The 14,321-nt window shown below is 41.4% G+C and overlaps 1 protein-coding gene and 1 long non-coding RNA gene across 2 annotated transcripts in view; one reads left to right on the top strand and one right to left on the bottom strand.

Annotated features, from left to right (window-relative positions):
* LOC310681961 (formin-1-like) overlaps positions 1 to 10,206 on the bottom strand; it is a 39,681-nt gene extending 29,475 nt beyond the window's left edge. Inside the window, exon 1 of the mRNA XM_083450180.1 lies at positions 10,093 to 10,206. The gene's annotated coding sequence lies outside the window, so the exon portion shown is untranslated. The remainder of the gene's footprint in view (positions 1 to 10,092) is intronic.
* Positions 10,207 to 10,497: 291 nt separating this feature from the next.
* LOC310658041 lies at positions 10,498 to 13,573 on the top strand. The gene is made up of 3 exons (XR_014502093.1): positions 10,498 to 10,623; positions 11,153 to 11,339; positions 12,342 to 13,573. It is a non-coding gene; the product is annotated as an uncharacterized lncRNA (long non-coding RNA).
* The last annotated feature ends 748 nt before the right edge of the window (positions 13,574 to 14,321 follow it).

Genomic DNA, 14,321 nt, shown 5'->3' with positions numbered 1-14,321 from the left:
CGGAATGCAACTAGTGAACCACTGGTTTGGGACCACAGTGTGGTGGTCCTGCTTTAGTGTTTGGCCATTGCAGGCTTTATAGGTCAATACCAGTGATTTGGAGAGAAAAAATGGGTAAAAGAGAAGAAATGCTGGGTTTTGAGAGGAAATGCTGTTCTATCACTTTTCCTTTCTTTTGACCAGAATCATTATGGCTCTGGTCAGATGTTACTTTTTAAATGCGGTTTCGGGGGAAGTGGGTGTCAGGCTTTTGGATAATATTACGTTGTTCTCATTCACTCTCTTCCCAGCCAACTGCTGGTCTAAGCTTACATCAAAGGATTCCTAGTTTTAATTATTAGAGCAGAACTGTTCAAGGAAGAAGAAATAAAACTTGGCAACCTCAGTCAGAGATCAAAACTGAGCTCCATGCATGCAAAATGCTATATACTTCCATCCTGAGCAGCAAAGCAGACAAGTTGATTTGTGAACCTTGCCCAGCTCATATAAAGCGTCAAAGGGATGACTCAGAACATAAGGTTGGAGATCATCAAGATAAGCCACAATGAATCTGTGTAGCGTCTCAAGTACAGGCAAGATGGTTTTTGAAAACAGAAGCAAAATAAAACAGAGGACCATGAAAGGCATTGAAAAAGTACAGTGGTACCTCTGGTTAAGAACTTAATTCGTTCTGGAGCTCCGTTCTTAACCTGAAACTGTTCCTAACCTGAGGTACCACTTTAGCTAATGGGGCCTCCTGCTGCTGCTGTGCCACCGGAGCACGATTTCTGTTCTCATCCTGAAGCAAAGTTCTTAGCCTGAGGTACTATTTCTGGGTTAGCGGAGTCTGTAACCTGAAGCGTATGTAACCCGAGGTACCACTGTAGTAAGGTTTTTATTCATAGTATTAAAAGGCCAGTATTTTCTAGCTGGTAAAACAGTAATACGTTTCGCATGCAGACTATAAAAAAAAATGTTCAAATACTTTAAGACACATCTTCGGATAAAAATCAGTTTCCCATCTTCCTTTATGACGTACCATGATGACTACAGTGGTACCTTGGGTTACATACGCTTCAGGTTACAGACTCCGCAAACCCCGAGGTTAAGAACTTTGCTTCAGGATGAGAACAGAAATTGTGCTCCGGTGGCGCGGTGGCAGCGGGAGGCCCCATTAGCTAAAGTGGTGCTTCAGGTTAAGAACAATTTCAGGTTAAGAACGGACCTCCGAAATGAATTAAGTACTTAACCCGAGGTACCACTGTATATGAAGATGAAACAGTAACATTTCAATAGAAGGAATGCATTAAATACTCAAGTTTTTGGCAAAAGGTTAGCAATCATACCACATGGTAAACAGCTGGCATAAAACCTACACTATTTTGGAAAAGCAACAACTGTGCCAAATTCTTATAAATACTACTTAGATTATGTTGTTTCAATGAAGACAACAGTAACCTGCATTCCCGCCCACCCCCTTTAACTCCATTTTTGGTTACAAAGTTTTGTGTGTGCATTGGTTGTTTGCATGTTGCTTTTTACAAGGATACCATCTAGCAATCTATGGCTAGCCTTATGCATGATGCCACAGTCTTTGCTAATACAATTAATTGTATTGACCCTGAGGTCATGACCCAATGGTGCATGTTTAAATTAGCAAAACTTGCTTAGCTTTTTAGTGCCTGTTCATTCTGCAGAATCTCTTTTAAGTTAGCGATCTGAAGCCACTGCAAAGTTCAGCTGCTTGCTGTTTAAATTACAATGTTTGAGATTGGTGCAATCATCTTCCATACTTTGAGAAAACACTGTTCTTGCTGTACATATCCCCTTTGTACAAGACTCTCAGCTGAAACATAATTTCTGATCAGGAGGGCTTATGGCTCAAGCCCCATCATATCTGATTCCAGTGGCATTTGACCTTCTAATATCTGGAGATGACCATCTGTCATGGATGCTTTAGCTGAGATTCCTGTATTGCAGGGGGTTGGACTAGATGACCCTTGGGGTCCCTTCCAACTCTACAATTCTATGATTCTATGAGTCTGACAGAATCTACGTTAGAAGATCTTGGTCAAAGCAGTAATGCCAAACAGACACACCCTTATAATAAAAAATGCTTTTCTGGTCATACCTTACTGAAAGACTAGGCAGATGAGACTTTCAAACCGCCTAGCAGTTCTTCAAAATGGGGGTATTTAGCAATGGCTATTTCTAAATGCCTAAGTGCTTATTTAAAATGTCATTGAGATTTATTCCGAAATGAGGCGATGCTGCTTGGGAGAGCACCAGATTGGTGAAGGGCTGCATTAGATGAATAACACGCCCTTCACTGTGTATAGCATCACATCTGCTCTATTTAAGCAAAACAGAAAGCTTTTCTCAAAACAAAACAAAACTCAATAACCCAAGGCTTGATGTTATAAAAGATATTACAGCAAAATACATCTACCTACTCTAAACTGCAGGCCCAGAAGCATGGGAAAGATTCAGCTGATCTCAAAGTCCAAAGGGGAAAAAATTAAAAAATTAATTGCAGGGAGAAAGAAACGCCATTAGCCTCGGGATATAGAGGTCTGACACGGAATAGCTATTTAAGAGAAGGGTTCTCCCCCCCCCCCCTCCAAGTTAACAAGCCACACAAAGGGCACATTATAGAAATCATGTTCTAACAGCTTATGAATGCCTGTGTTTACAGATTCCCAGGCAAAACAAGCTGCAGGTTCAAGGGTGCCTATGGCAAAATGCCCTTCCAAGGCCCCTCCTTCATCACACTCCTCTCCCTGCCTTACTTAAACAGTGGGCACCAAACCTTCTAACCAGCACTGGTGACTCCCAATGGAAATTCCACAATGCTTCTGATGTAGCAGAGCAACACCACATCAGAGACATGTGGGGAATTCGAATGGTGGCTCTTGACTCAGCTGCAAAGCACAGGAAGGGATACTTGTTCGTAGCGATCACAGCACCATTTCTGGAATTGTAAACCAAGGGCTTCTTTCAGTGCAAAGCCTGCATCAAGATTTCATTATTATAAGCTGATATTAATAAACTAATGCATTGTAGCTTGCCAGCCAGTGTTGATGATGCATGCTTGCTCAGTGCAATGAAAGAACCAGTGCTGCTTCGAAATGCCTCTGAATGCCAGTAGCTAGGAATCACAAGTGATGTTGCACTCAGATCCTGTTTGTGGGACTTCCCATAGGCATCTGGTTGGTCACTGTGAGAGCAGGAAGCTGTACCAGATGGGCAATTGGCCTGATCCAGCAAAGCCCTTCCTATGTTTTTCTAAAATCTGTTGTCTGCCCCTGCCAGCCCTGTGAAAGGGGCTTTCATTTTTCTGCCTCATTTCCAGGGCACTTTAGAATTTGATTCAAATTTCAATGGGTTGGGAACCTTGAGATTAAGTTATTGTTGCAATGTGGCTGCGGGAAGTGTGTACATTTCTAAAAGAAATTTTTATAGTACCCATTTCTTCAGCACTCTGCAGCCTCCCTAGATGTCGACGGTTCCTGATTTGAAAAAAGCCCTACAGGAGGAATGGCCTCATGATGGTTTCCCCTGGGCATTAATGGGTGTTCTGGCTGCAGAGTGCGGACCACTAATGAGGTGATTTGACAAATGAAAGAAAGTTCCCTCACAAACACCCCTCAGCGAACTCAAAAATAAGGTATGTACAAAAAAAACCCCAAACCTGCGCCCCACCCTTGAGAATTTCATTTTTTTCTCTTTTGAAAATTTTTGAATGCAGTTTCTTTTCTGATTAATTTGTGGGGAATGGTTGTTAAAACATGGGAGAATTTTTCAGCACAGGATTACAAGGAACTAAAATATCAGAAACATTTACTCGAGTAAGGGCTATAATATCAATTCTAGAATTCCTAGAGCTGTTGCTTTCAAACTTTCCTCTTCAGAGAGCTTTTTCCTCATCAAATCATCTGTCAACAAACCTTGTACATGGCAAAAGAGTCTGAAACACATTCTGCAATGGCACAAAGAGGCACTGATCAGGCCTGTTGGGCACAACCAATGCTGTGTGCCCATCACATGTGCACCCTAGTACACACCCAATATCCCCCTGCAGGCATGTTATGGAGGAACATGGGTAGCAGTGGGCAAGCTCTCTTTCAAGGATGTTCTCTACCATGGCTAATCTTATCACTGAGGAAAGCCTCTGAAAAACTGCAAGGTTCCCTGAAAAATAGTGTCCACGCAATAATATTTTAGATTTGAAATTAGTAGACATTGTGGCATTAACATGACATCATTCTTCTACATTCAGTTGTTACCGTTTCTCCATAGGGGAATTTTCATTTTATTATTTCCAGCTTCTCGGTCATTCTTAAAGCCTATTAGGAGGCTACAGATGGTATCTTCAGGGGGTGGGGGTGGAGAGAAGAGCCCTCATCACAAGATTGGGTTCCTGGAAGTAGTAGCTGTGTTTTGTTTTGCAAACACAATACACTGTACTAGATTCAACCTCTGAAACTTCACACCTCTGCAAATTTTTTACTCAAAATAATTCTGTGAATGAAGCTGAGAGGTGTTGATTGGCCTGTGGTCAGCCAGTCAGCTTTGTGGTTGTATAGGGAATTGAACCCAGATATTTATACTCCAAATCCAGCTTTCTAACCACAACACCACACTGGTTCAAGCTCAACCGAGACCACCCATTTCACCTTCTTCTATACCAATCCTCACAAGGGCAGGGGAATTGATATAAAGAGGCACTTTCACTGGCTTACACTCCTCAAGGAGGGCAATGCATCACATCAATCTTTGATTTGTTCTACCTTTTTCATTTTCTGAGTGAAATATTTGTAACTTGCTCTCAGCATTTCAGAGATGGAAATCTTAAAAATCCAGATACATTTAAATAAAGATCATAAACAACTTCTGCATTTGCACAGTAAATTATGAAGCAGCATAGCTTATTATAAAAAAGTACTTCTAATTATCTAATACATCAATTACTGATTCCCCCCTCCAAAAAATACTTTTTAGTTAAGGAAGGGAGTACGTTTTTGACTGGAAATCCTCCCCCCAATGCACTAAGCATCACAGCTTAACTCACCATCAAAAGTAACTTTAAAAAATAAATAGTGGGAGCATTGACTTGGTTGCTTTGAAAGAGGGTTTATTCATATCAATATCTGATAACAACATTGTTAACAAATATCTGGAAGATGTGTTAAAAGCACTACATTCTTGTAACCGGCTGCGCTGAAGAGAATACGTGTGTCTGCTATTGATTTTTACACAGATCTAGGCAAATTATTGTGACATACAAATGCAATTAGCAAGAAGCCTAAAGCCAATAGCTCAACATCATCAGGGATAATGAATTGTAGCAGTCTGAAGACTCTAACCAAAAATGTAGCACTCTAATAACACAAACAGCTTCTGTGGTGCTGGTTATATCAAGCTAGTCAGAAAGGAAAACTCAGGTGGGAAGCCTTAAAAAAAACCTACCGTACTTGGCCAAACATTGCTATTATGATCATCAGGTCCCAAGGCAGGTTACATCAATTTAAAAATCTGTATTAAAAACAGCTGAACACCACTTCCAGTCACAGGAATAGGGTGTGTCTTGAAAACACACATCTCAGGTATCAAAAGCCAACGTAAAGAGGTATGTATCCAGCATTTGCCAAAAGCTGTACAGTCGTACCTCGGCTCTCAAACGCCTTGGAAGTTGAACGTTCTGGCTCCCACACAATCGAAAACCGGAAGTGAGTGTTCCGGTTTTCGAACGTTCTTTTGGAAGTCGAACATCTGGCTTCCTGCAGCCAATCAGAAGCCACGCCTTGGAGGTCGAACGTTTTGGAAGTCGAATGGACTTCCGGAACGGATTCTGTTCAGCTTCCAAGGTATGACTATATATGGGAGGTGCCAGACGCACCTCTATGAGGAGGGAATTTAACAATTTATAGACTGCCACATAAAATGCTCTCTCCTGAGCCACCATCACTCCAAACCTCAGAGGACAGTGAAACTACCAAGAGGGCCTCCTCTTAACACCTGAGAGGGTCTGTAGCTACAAAGGGCGGGGCTCTCTCAGATATTATACTAGCATGAGGCTCTCTCAGATATTATACTAGCATGAGCCTGGAAATGAACAGGCCAGCAATGCAGCTATTTAGAACTGGGGTTTTAGGAGTTCTAAAGGAAACCTCAGTCAGTAATCTGGCTGCTGCATTTTGGACCAGCGGAAGTTTCAAAGTCGTCTTCAAGGGCAGCCCCACATGGAGCACATTGCAATAATCCAATCTGGAAATTACCAGAGCATGGAGTACCATGGCCAAGTCATATCTGTCCAAAAATCTGGGACTCTTTGGGTAAGAATAAATAATTATGTTACAGGACCCCATGGACAGCATGAATTTCAAATAAAGTTTGGTAAGTGTTAGTGCAGTTTGACTGCTACGTTGGAAGTCAGGTGAAACAACTACACCATGAAGTCTTTGTGTATATGTATGTACATGGGTATCTATCAAAGGAAGTATGACTTCACAAGACTACCCATCCCCTACTCCAAACCCTGCTTTGCTATTCTGAGGAGGGCTTGTTGCTATTTTTAAAAAGCTTGGGAGAGGCAAATTTGACATGAGGAAATATTTGCCACTAGTCAAATATAGCTATTTGAATGGATAGCTGCTCTTATCAACAGATTTTAAAATGATAATGCTAATTAAATGATAATACTGTTTCTATTTCAAGTGTACAAAATTTATTGTTTACATTACAGTGTTTAATTTTGGTGTTGGGTTTTTTGCAAAATGCTTTGTGATTTTTTTTCCTTTATGAAAAGCAGTACACAAATTACTGAATGAACGAATGAATGTGAGAAGCTCAGACCAATTCAGGAGGGCATTTTAACCCAATTTCCCAACAGTTGGCAATGTCATGGGGAGAAGTTGCAGTATTGCCCCCCCCTGTGTAATCCAAGGCTTCTTAAATTAATTTTGTGGTGTGCCACAGAATGGCTCTGCAGTAGATTGCACACTGCCAAACTAATATGAGCAGTGGATCTTAGAGATCCCCAAGACCTATTGCAGGAGGAGGTTGGCAGTCCTGGGCCAGATAAACCATTACAGCAGCATATCTAATACACAGTCTTCCTAGTTCATTTGAATGATTCAGGTCTACTGCAAAACAGATGGGAAGTGGGTTGCTCCCTTTGGCACATTAAAAAATGTGCAGCATTGAGAAGTATAATCACTGAACTGGGCTGCCAAGGGTATTTTGTAAGCATGAGAAATCTTTCACCTTTCCATACAAAATGGCACATACCATCACAAGTGGGCAGGCTAGTATCGGAGAAGGGGAACCATCAGATACACTGGCCTTAAACAAATTAGGAGTTTAAAGGTCATCAACAGCACTTTCAAGGGAGAAAAAGCTGTCTTTTTCACATTTTCACTCCAGGCAAAGTTTTGCACATACAAGTGTAGTAGATGGTTCAATTCATACCAAGGGAGATGGCAGAACAAATGAAGATTCCGGCATTCTTTTAGAATGAATACATATCGATCTGTGATACTAGTTTTGAAATCGTACTTGGCAACGTATTCCATGCTTGGGCTGTTCGTGCACAGCAATGATGGGGGCAATTAGGAACAGAATTCTTCCTTAAGCTTCTCCTGGGGTTCTTGGTCCAGCCCTCCCTCTCGTCCATGCTGCTAGTGGGATAGGCCAGCAGGCTCCACCACAGACCAGGTGCATTCATTAGAGCTCCTGTATGCACAAGGGCAGTGGTGGGAAACCTAGAGGCCTCCCAATTTGGCCTGTGAGGCTATCTTGACTAAGCCACACCCACCTGCCACAAACTTCATGTCATATATACGATATCAGGTGGGGTTGTGGGCACTGCCAATCTGAGCTTCCATGGGGCTCCACAAGACTTGATGATCATAAGGGCTTGCAAGGCCTTGTGCACAGCGCTTGACAGCACTCAACAAACATTGCTAGCACCTTATGGAGTGTACCCATGTGGTTTCATTTCAAACCACCATGCAGGGGAAAACAGGACACCTGATGTCATTGTGACATCATGTGATTGACAAGTAGACGGTCCCCCCACCATCAAACGTGATCACCCAAAAAGACATTCCGAGTGTTGCAGCCTGAGTATCTGTATCTACAAAAATAGCTAACAATGGGAGTACTGTATCACTCTACAAGGCCACTGACTTCAAACTCGACATTGCTATTTTGCGGGTGGATTATCACTGTTTTTAAAAAGCTTGGGAGTGGTAAATTTGACATGCAGATGAGTAGGAGAGGGAGGCAAATTTGGCAAGAAGAAGAGTGGGAGAGGGAAGTGCTCAACTTCATCCTCGTGCACACGTTTTCCACTTCAAATCCCTCCCCATCCCCTAATCTTTTCCCCAATGTGTACTTCCTTTTCTTTTTGATCCCCATGGGACAGGGGAAGTAACCTGTGAGTCATCTGAAGCAGAAAAAATTGTGAGCAGGTAAACTTTTAAGCATCCACCCTTCATCAGTTCCTTCTTCATTCACTTGCTCTCCAATATATTTTGGGTTAATTTCCTAAATATGCCAGATATCTGAATACTTTGATGATCCCTAAGTATCACCATCTCTTTTCTAGTGACAGTTTTAACTGTCTCCCTTCCACAATATGGGAAAGGCATTATCAAAGTAGTCGAAACTTTGGGCCAGGTCTTTTTTGAATGCAATCATAATATAGAAGAATATAACAGATTTAAGTTCCTTTATGGAGAAAGACCCTTGAAGGGCCTGGAATCTTTCTTGGCTAGTACAAACAAGTTAATAACAGATTTAGTGGCCATGTTCCTCTTCTTCACTCAAGTGCATCATGAGATGATACTTTCAATTCAATTTCTATTTTTGTATCATATTGTATTTTAAATAAGTATTTGTTTTAACGATCATGCTTTTTAGCTATGTATGTCTGTTTTAGCAGGTCTGTTGCGATATACTAAATGACAGATTGACTTCATTCCAAATTCTTCCCCAAACCCCAACAGCTGCTTTCCTTTTCTTACAAAACTGCACTGGGGCTCTAATAAGTGCATTTGTTCATAACATGTAATTAGCACCTGTCCTCTACTTACTGATGTGACATTTTTGACACTCTACATTTTAGGATGCTTTGTTCTGTGAGGCACCTCAGTCTGTTGCTCCACCTTCAACTCTAGCCACAGAAGGATGCCACATCATCCCCAGTGTTTATATGTTTTTTGGCAAAACCAATAAAGTATAAATGAGCTGGAGATAATCTCGACATACAGCAAGAGAGGCAAAACCAGGATGGCAGTTGCACATGATTCTTCCATCGATGCTCTTTTCACTAGACTGTCTACAAAGTCCCCTTCCTTATGCTGACTTGCATCATAGCAAGTACTTTGAACTTGGTTAGACTGGAAAGAGAGATAGACAGAAAAGCAGATAGACAGATATTGATATCTATCTGCTTCTAGTGTATGCACCTGGGGTGGGGGGAAATCACCAAGTTTTTCCCCCTTCAACTAGTTATTTGCGTGTGTTGCAATATTACACCCAGGGACATGCAAATACTGCCATTCAAAGCAGGGCTGGTCTGCTGCCTCTTTCCCAGTGTGGCTCCCGTAGCACCTTGAGTGTTAATAGACTGCTGGAGAGACTGTAAACATTAATCATGTGCTTTCCGCTCTCTAGCCCACCTAGAGCACGAAGGGGATCCGCAGCCGCTTTAGGGAAGGCAAACTGTGTGCAGCTACCTCTTACCCTCTTCGGGTCCCGCGCTCGGCCAGTCTAGAGCTACAGTGGCAAGGAGGGGAGCCCCTTGTGCAGTTGTAATCGGTGATCCAGAAAGCCACATCATGCATTAGGAAATGCGGCTAATAAGAGCTGCAGGAGAAAGCCGGCGTGATGCAGGAAGGACAGGCGATGGCAGATGTTTGCATTGGGGGAAAAGAAAGGTGCTGACCGTACGGATTTCATCTCTTCCCTGGAGCCGAATGTCGATTTTTGGGGAGGGGAGCAAAGTCTGCTTCCTTCCCTCCATATCTTGGCAAGAGGCGACACTGCAGGGAACTTGGGAAGAGAGAGTTACCCCCACAGACAGACAAATAAAGGGTTGTTATTTACCTTGTGAGAAGTGCAGCCCGCTCCTGGGCTCAGCTATTGCCGCAGGTGCAGAGGAAAAGAGAGGATGCCCAGTCCTGCTTCTGCGGCTGCCTTCTGCTAAACTCACATCCCCCGCCCGCCCTTGGTCCCCAGGCAGTCGCTGCTGCTGCTGCTGCTGCTGCCTCACATTGAACTCCCCCTTCCCCCTTAAGACGCGCTCGCCTTCCCGACCCATTCACAACCAAAGCGGCTGTGCGTGTGTGCGGCAGCTTCAACCAGGGGAAAAACTGACAGGGCCGCTGACCAATCTGAAGGCGGAGCAGTCCGCCGGCTTGACTAAGAGGCCAATGGCTCCGCCGCAGAGGACGCCAGACGAACCAATGGTGGGCGGGCGCAGTGGGTGACAGACCCCAGGATAGGGACACAGGCGCCCATAGCAGACTCCAGGAGACGTTTATGTCTGAGGGCCTGCTCAGGAGCCGGTCACCACCCTGACACCACGCCTTCTTGAAAGGTCTCCCAGAGCACCGCATCTTCCTGCTACTCCAGAGAGTATGTGCAGGATCTTTCTTCAGTTCATGCTAAAACACAAACTCACACAATAAACATTTTGAGAGCTTTTGGTTTTGGAATTGGGTTAGTAAATATGGACGAAATCCTCTCTAAAGGGTGATTTTTTAGTATTTATTTTATTGAACAGTCCACAGGATTGACACACAACCCCCCTCAAAGAGTATCAACACAAAAACACACTTAGTGGGTGTGCCTTGCCCCATAATTATTCATATGGTATAGAATGTGTTAGCTGTGTTAGAAAAAGTAACAAACAGGTCCCTCCCAAAGTAGCTGAGCGACTTATAGCTTAAAAAAATGTAAAGTACTTTCCAAGGTAAATGTGCAGCACTAACGACAATTCTCAGACTGCATTACTTCTACTTCTAATGTCCTTGACATTTATAATCACCTAAAAAAGTTTAAAACAATGTATATATTGCTGCCTGTATGTTCACTGGCTTATAGTTTTTATTAATTCTCATAACAGTTTTTTTGAAAGCACATTATTAGTATTTCCATTTTACAGTGGGAAGCTGAGGCAGAGAGAAAGTGGCAAGTCCAAAGGGGAGCTTCAAGAACAAAAATTTAAACTAAAGACCACAGTGAAGAAAACCATAGTTAATTGCAGGAGTTGGAGTTGTGGTTGCCACTAGTTCTGAAATGTGGTAGCTTCAAAGAGTTTGCAGTTCAGCACCAGGGACTACTGTTCAAGGGTAAATATGATCATTATTGTTAGCTGCCCTGGAAATACTAAAGTTCAGGATACATATTTGTAAAATAAATAACAGAGATGTTCGGATTGTGGCCATAGCCTCTAAGGCAAGCTTAAAATATTGCTTCTGGATATCGTAAGTCCTTACGTTCAAGAGGTGTCTCTTGTAGTTTATTACTTTCCAAAGGAAGTAAACCACATACATTTATTCCTACAAAGAGAAGGAAAGGCAATGTGCAAAGTAACCACTATGAAATGATTATGTCAATCAGAAATGTAGGGCACATGGAGAGCAAAACCTAATCTCTGAGAGGTTTCCCCTTTATCTGCACTCAGCTACATAATCAGCTTTTCATCTCAACATAGGATAAATGCAACCTGCCTGCTGCTTCATTTACCCTATATAGAGAGAGCTGTGGTAGAATTGTATGAATCAAATAGCCACAGAGTTTGAATGAAATTGCCTTAAGTTCCCCCAAAAGTGTCCCATCATTGTTTCTGACTTCCAAAGCTCTACAACATGCAAAATGTTCATGTCTTTAATTGCATTTCAGACATCAGGAAGGTTACTTCCTAACAGTTCAGTCCTATATATATTTACTCAGAAGTAAGTCTCAGTGACTGCTTACTCCCGATGAAGTGTTTGAATAGAACTGCAGCCCAAGTGAAGCATTTTTAGCTCCTACAAACAAGATAGTTAATTGCCTAGAACTACAAGCCAATGGTATGTAATTCAAGGATAGCAGCAGTATTGATGAAGAAGAATTCTATGAATAATCTAGTTCAGTGCACTCAAAATAAATCAGTACAACAGTTCAATTGAATAGGACTGAACAAGGTTGGTTCACTATGGATTCTTCTTTATGAAAATGAATTTACTGTTTTGCATGGAACACCATCTTTTGTCAAAATATTAACTTGTCTGTACAATAAGTAACAAAGCTCAGTCTATGTGCCTGATTAAAAAAAAATGTAATTAACACAAGGTTCTTGTTTTCCACAGCAAACATCCCCAACCTCACTTAAAACTGCATTATGGGAGAGCAGCAGAGAGAAGAGTCAGAACAAGGAATAACATTCAGAAAGCAGTTCTGCTTAAAGTCTACCACAATAAGTTACTCTGTGTAAGAGAACGTGATGGAGGAAGTGCACATCACTAAATTTAATAATCAGAGGGATTTATAAAAGGTAGCTGCGTTTTCTTCTAATTTTAGAAAATATTTTCTCCTCATAGAACTTAAAATGCTGTACTCAGTAACGCCAGTGTAATTTCTTCCAGAATCAATAGAGATTTGGGTTTTATATATATATAAATTAGAGCAGCATTTCAATCATTTGCACTCACTTGCTCAGTACTAATGTAAGTTCAGCAATGGAATCCAGGAAAGTCACTGCCAGTCAATCTAGACCAGGCATAGGCAACCTCGGCCCTCTAGATGTTTTGAGGCTACAATTCCCAGCATCCCTGACCACTGGTCCTGTTAGCTAGGGATCATGGGAGTTGTAGTCCCAAAACATCTGGAGGGCCAAGGTTGCCTATGCCTGATTTAGACTATGACTGGGGAACCTGTTTCAGCCCAAGAGTCACATTGGGAACCTTCAGCGGGGTTTAGACCCTCTTATGGATCAGTAACTGGTTAAGAAACAAGAAGCACAGAGTAGGAATAAATAGACAGTTCTCCCAATGCAGAGATATAAAAAGTGGAGTGCCCTATGAAATGGTATGGGGACCAGTACTTTTTAACTTGTTCATAAATGATCTAGAATTAAGAGATGTGTTGTGAGGTAACAAAGTTTGAAAAAAAAATGTTTGGAATAACTTTTTTAAAAAGACCAGAGGCATTTCTGTTAAGCATTGTTGGCAGGGACATCCCGAAGGTCTTTAGGGAGGTATTCTTATATGCAACGGCCGCAACTCGGACTTTGGTGGCAAAGGGGTGGAAGGAACAAGAAGCCCCGACAATAACAAGCTACAAGAATTTGCTGAAATGGCACAGTTAACAAATACCCTGAGAGACAATTCAAAACAAAAATTTATGAAAAAGTGGGAAAGATATAAAATATATGTTCAAAAATACAGTAAATGTTCACTATCTATGCTAGCATTTGATTGCTGTTGGAGTGAGACTGAGTTGAGAAATAAGATTAAGAGCACATATTGATATAGGAATGTATTAGATAACATGTAAAGAAATATACAATAATAAGAGTACATTCATTTCTAAAAAAGGAATATACAACGGAAGGACGGGAAGTCTAGTGTGTTGGTATGTATATGATTTTGGGGGAAATTTTGTTTTTGTTTTTTCTCTTTCTTTTTTGATGTTGTTTCATTTTCTTTCTAGGTAAATAAAATTTGTATATAATTTTTGTATACATGTTGGAAATAATATTATAGTAAGTCCTGTAATGTAATATGACAAAGTTTACCAATGTGATATAAGAATGTTAACAAATAAATAAAATGCAAATTCAAAAAAACCACAAAAAACAAAAACAAAGTTTGCTGATGACACTAAATTGTTCAGGAATGTTAAAACAAAAAAGAGTTGTAAGGAGCTCCAAAGAATCATAGAACTGAAGAGATGGAAGGGTGGGGTCATCTTGTCCATGGGGTCTGAAGTGGCAGTGACTGACTAGGAATGAGACCTTGGGGTCATAGTGGAGGGCTTGATAAAGACTTAGGGCTCATACGCACCTCTGCTTGTCCTGTGACTTCTAGGCATCTGTCTGTGCATGCCTCTCTTTACGCAGGTAAGCAACTTACAACATCATATGTTTAAGTCAGGACTGATGGAACATTTTTATTGTTAATGTGAGCTGGCAATGCTTTTTCTTGTTGTTATATATACAAAATTTAAACAAACAAATAATTGCTTCTACATCAGTGCTATGTTAGAGTAAAAAACAAAACAAGCAAAACCAGTTTCCCAACCCTGGTTTAAAATAATGAAAAAAATGAACACATACAGGTTTCACATTT

Source organism: Podarcis tiliguerta, assembly GCF_965153285.1.
Source record: "Podarcis tiliguerta genome assembly, chromosome: 1".
NCBI classification, from domain to species: domain Eukaryota; kingdom Metazoa; phylum Chordata; class Lepidosauria; order Squamata; family Lacertidae; genus Podarcis; species Podarcis tiliguerta.
This window is presented reverse-complemented; position numbering and strand designations above follow the sequence as displayed.